This window comes from Pinus tabuliformis, chromosome 4_1 (genome assembly GCF_031772625.1).
Source record: "Pinus tabuliformis cultivar Carrire ecotype Pingquan chromosome 4_1, CPIR1, whole genome shotgun sequence".
NCBI classification, from domain to species: Eukaryota; Viridiplantae; Streptophyta; class Pinopsida; order Pinales; family Pinaceae; genus Pinus; species Pinus tabuliformis.
Window position 1 is genome coordinate 720164600 of NC_142303.1, and position 5642 is coordinate 720170241.

Sequence of the window (5642 nt, forward strand, 5' to 3'; positions counted from 1 at the left end):
AGTAGTTGCAAAGCTAGAGTCATGTACATGATGATGATAGCACAATTTACTACCATCTCTAGAATGGGTTACTGAGAAGAACCTGCAAGCGCATGTACAAGTGATATCTATGATAATGAAATACATGTAGTCTATGCATGGGCGCAACCATCCAAAAGACATATGAACTTGGTCTGTGGTATGGACACAACCACCCAATTAGGAAGGCCATGATAATGACAAAGGTATGGTCGAAGCCATCCACGTAAACTCAGGTATGGTCGCAGCCATCCATCAAAAAGTCATGTATGTAATCAAGAACCAATCCACGTAGCCCGAACATGTGTAATCTTAGTTTGGGGTCTTGAAACCCAACCGATCATAGTACAAATTCTAGCATGCGAATAGATGTGCTGAAGTCGAGCATGATAAAAGTCGCTTGATTACCAAGCAATGATGGAAACCGTTAACAAGTGTGAGAGAAACCACCAATAATTCCAATGGCTCTCAAGGTACTTTTCTAGTACAATCCGAAGTGTGAAGAATGAGCTGAAGTCGAACACTCGTGGAATCACCCAATCAATGACCAATGATGAAAGTTGACCGTCAGGAGCGAAGAAATTGCCATTGAGGCATGCAAGCTCCAAGGTACCAAAGAGGATCTCTAGATCAGTCTCCTGGATAATGAGATGGCATCAACAAGAGACGATCCATCGCAGGAGGGCCATAATGTTTCCCCCATCAACGACACGAGATAAGGAACAAGTGGTAGATGGTGAAGCAGACTATCAGACGAGGAGGTAAGGGTGTGAACTGCAGAAGGATTATACTCTTGAACATGTCGGCAACATGACTCCGAAGGGTGGCAACATTCAAGTACCAAGGGATCAGAGGCTTGATGGAGACAACATGGATCAGATGGAATGAGGCTAAATGGCAACCCAAAACCTCGGAAGCCCAAATGAAGATGTATGGATATCCAAACCCGACAAGAAGCAAAAGTGTTGATGTTCAAGAGTGACTAGCTGCTGCAGGTAACCAATGGTGACTTCCAAATTTTCCCCCACCATTGTTGGCGAGTACCCCAATTATTTTTGGAAACAAGCTTGAAGGGGATATCATATGCTTATAATATAAGTTCGGCCTTTGGACGAATCCAACCTAGTAATGGTTTAGCGAGCCCTAAGGAGGAGAAGCTCGAGTCTCGTCATGGTGATGAGTGCAATGTCATCACAGTTTAACGAGTTCGACATAGGGAAAACTCGGAGTCTTTTTCATGTTTAGAGAGTTTGAAAAAGACACAGAAAAGAAAACTCCAAGGGGGTCCCTTTCGTAAATTTGTGTCTCTCAAGCCCGAAAAAGTATAAAATAATACTTGAGAGAACCGCTCGACCATTACGATTGAGGAGTAATTTTTGTAATTAGTGTCCTCGATCCGAAAAAGTAAAAAAGCGATCGAAAGACACGTAGTTTCATAACGCAAATAGAACTTGAAACGACAAAAGTCCGGCTATCTTTTCACATTTATACGGTCGGAAAAGAGCTGAAAGTGGACCATCTTTTTAATTCTATTTAACGAGTCAAAAAGGAAAAAGTCGACAATCTTTTCATATTTTACGAGTCAGAAAAGAGCTTGAAGGTGACTCGTCCTAGAGGAATGAGTGGTATAAAGGGTAGCAACTGGTTCCGACAATGGTGGAACTGCTCAAAACATGTAATGGTCAAGAGGTTGGCTAATAAAACCACTCATCGCTGTGGTTCCTTTGGAAAGGAAAAGCAACCAAGTGAAAGCATATGATCGGCCAAAGAGATGGTAGCGAAGGAATGAAACAACCAAGGCTCATCTAGCAGAATTTACCGGATAAAAATGGCAATCACGAGGTGTAAATTGGCTATGGGTTCATCTTTACACAAGCTTGAACCATGGGGAACTTTGCTTGGATTTGGTTTCAAGTTTACACAAGCTTGAAACGAAAAACTTTTCTTGTTATGAGTTCGCATGCCCCCAGGCATAATGACGCAAATTGAGGTACATGCCCCCCAAGCTTCATTGCATTCAACGAGGTGGATGGAATGAAGGTTCACTTTCGAGATCTTGGAAAGACTCGACTTGGATTTTATGAGATCTTAATCAAAGACTCGATTTGGAAAGGGAGATGTTTCATTTTTTAATGAGGTTGACACTGTAAAAGAACTATCCTCATAACCCTTGTTTCATTTGTTAATGAGCTTGACACAAGATAAGGAACTATGCTCCACACCCCTTGTTTCATTTTTTAACGAGGTTGACATAGGGACAAGCTATCCTCGAGACTCCTTGCTTCATTTTTTAACGAGGTTGACAAAAGATCAAGAACTTTCCTCAACACTCTTTATTTCATTTTTTAACGATGTTGACACAGGAAATGAACCATCCTCAGGACTCCTTGTTTCATTTTTTAACGAGGTTGACACAGGAAATGAACCATCCTCAGAACTCATGTTCATGGGCCACACGAGAACATGGCTCCCAAGAGGTCTTTGTGGGATGGAAGAAATGCACTCTAGGAGGAATACATGTCATGATGCACCAATGACAGATCGGGTTCCAATGGCCCCAATACATGATGTACGAGACCATCTGCATGATCATCAGCAGAGGTGGAGATGGAACGGGTAGCCACATAATTGACCTGTGGCAAGGAAGGTATTGATTGTAAGCAAGAACCGATAGGGGACGATGGCTGCGCAGGAGGCACCGGGGGACTAAAGAACGATAATTAATCGATGGTCACCATTCTTCCATTGTGTGGAAAACAAACCACAAGTAAAAGTGAAGAGACAAGGGCCCCCATGGCATAAACATGGTCATGGCCAAGGAGAAGACTGAAATCTAAAGCACCTTGGACAACCATTACATCTATATGGACAGTTTTGCCTCCCAAAGTAACAGGGAACTTCAAAAGAATCCTTAAAGGTTGACTGGTTCCTCTGTCAAATGCCAACAAATTCTGTGTGACTGGCACAAACTGTGGGGAGCCCAAAGCTTTCCAAGTAGTGTAAGGCATAAGACTAAAAAATGCACCCTCATCCAAAATAGTGCCAGGTATTGCTTTATCATAGGCATGTAGTGTAATCTGGATGCTTTTCTAGAACAAAGTGATCAACGGGTGGCGAATCCAAGTTGACACTCTCTCCGACCAATGGTTGGTCTAGAACAGGCTCATCACAGCTAGGCTCGGAAGAGGGACGGACAAGAGAAGAATCTAAGTCAATCTCTTTGTCAATGGGGAGAGGGTCTGAAGGGAGCCTCTGATAACCAACGACAATTCAGGGTGAAGAAGCTGTAATACTTTCCAAAATGGCAAAAGATTTATCCATGAGTGGACAAAGGTGAAGGGGATGATTGCCTTCACACAGTCTACAAGGGAATTGAATCTTCCCTTTCTTCTCACCGTTTCCAATTGATAGGCTAGCATCGTCATGAGCTTCAGAGGATGACGAGGGACGAGCCAGATCATGAGACCATACTTCTAAGATCCTAGGAATACCAGGACAATCACGAAGAATATGGTCACCCTTGCGCAATTTAAAAGGAAACTTAACCTTCCGTGGAGGAGCAGAAGGTGGTCTAACCTGATATGTACTCGGAACAATAGCTGCATAGGTGGCCTCGCATTTATCCGACTTCTTCTTCTTCATCATCATCTTCTTCTTCTTCTTAGTCTCCTAGTTACTAGATGTGGAACTTTCAACAGGCGAAGGAGGAGAGGAGGAGGAAGAAACATGGGAAGAAGGCACAAGCTCAACCTTTGAATCATCACGTGATGGTTTGAACGAAGGAGACTGTGGAATAGGAGGCATGACACTTGGGACCACCGAAGTGGAAAACAACCACACGGGCAAATCGATGGTTAACCCAGGAAAAGACAATGTTGCCATATATGTAGCACTAGCATTTCCAAATGGAGGAAACGAACCAGGAGTTCCATATATAGGAAGACCTTGACCAGTAGACTCAGGGAAGGTTGCCATCGGGAATGAGCCTGAAAAACACTCTTCTCACAACCGAGAACTAAAACTGTTACGAGGAATATTTTGTGGGCAGTAAATTTTATGACGCATGAACAAAACTTGACCTTTTCATGTTTCAAGAGTCAAGAAAAGGACGAAAAGGTGACTCTATCTCTTTCGAGGTTTAATGAGCCTGAAAGGACAAGTGCTCAGATGGACCTTTTCTTTTAAGGAGTCCGAAAAGGAACAAAAGTGATTACTCTGGAGAACTAGGCAAAAGGTTTACCAAACAACCCGTAAAACTACATATACACCTTGGCAATCGTATGAAAACCAAGGACGTTCCGTATGGTAGTCAATCTTCCCAATGTTGTGTTTGGTGCATTACGGTTTGCAAGGCAGCAGACACAACTTCTTAAGGATATAAGATGATAACCTAGTGGGGTCTCCTAACATATACTCGATGGTATTGGGGGCACAAGTTCGTAGTAGACTACTATTGAGCCATAGAAGGAGGAATCACCCAACCTTAAGTGAAAGCAATAGCGACTAGGTTTAACGACGCCGGAGCACGTCTGTAGCCTATACCTCTAAATAATGTGTGTTATGTTCCAATGCTTTGTTAAGTTCATTCAGTTCATTTTAGAGTTGATCTTGAATTATGTTTCAATTTCCAGGCCCTACTGTATGTATATCAAAAAACCTAGGATGCAACTAGAATGAGTAAAGCATATTTCATTTCGATGAACACCTACCTACAGAAAGGTAGAGAGTTCATTCCCAAACCAAGACAAGTGAATGCAAACACTAAGAAACACCATGCATTAACACACTAATCTCATGATGCATCGATACTACTAATGAAATATTTAGAGTTCTCTTTTCAATTTCTCAAACACAAAAATTTGAAATGCACATATACTTTCACTTTCTATATCAAATGAATGCAATCCCTTAATTTTTTTGTTTTGAATTTAAAGAGACAAACAATCAAGTGTGAACTGATCGATCCAAAAAATTGTGATCTATGCTTGGTAGTGAGGAAATCGAATCAACATAAAAAATTGGTTCAATAATCGACACTAAAAATCAACCAGTAAGAAAACAAGCAGCGAAAAAACCTCAAGCAAATTAGAAGACAGTTGTGGATGAACCTTGAATAGACAAGTAACCCAAGCAAATGGTTTCTCGATGAAACTTCTAAAGGGCCAGGTCACATGGTCTAAAAACACAAGACTCACTCAATGAAATCAAAGAGATAGTAACCTAACAAAAATCAATTAAAATAAGCTAATGAGAGACAAGAAACAACAGGGGATAAACAATATTGATGAATTCAGGAGGTAAAGTTGTAAAAACAACTTTACAGGAATTGTCACGGGTGTTACACTGACAACTAGAGACTAGTCACAAGTGTTACACTGACAACTAGATACCGTCACAAGTGTTACACTGGCAACTAGAGACCATCGCCAGTGTTACACTGACAACTAGAGCCTAATTGCTAAAGTACACCTGTTTTCAGCGACGGTCCAATTTCAGGAGTCATTGCGGGAATTAAACTAGCAACCCAAGACAAAAGGCAAATAGTTGCGGGTAAAAATCTATAACATTAGTGATGTCATCGCGATTATTAGGCTATCTTCAGTGATGATCTTAAAAACAATGAC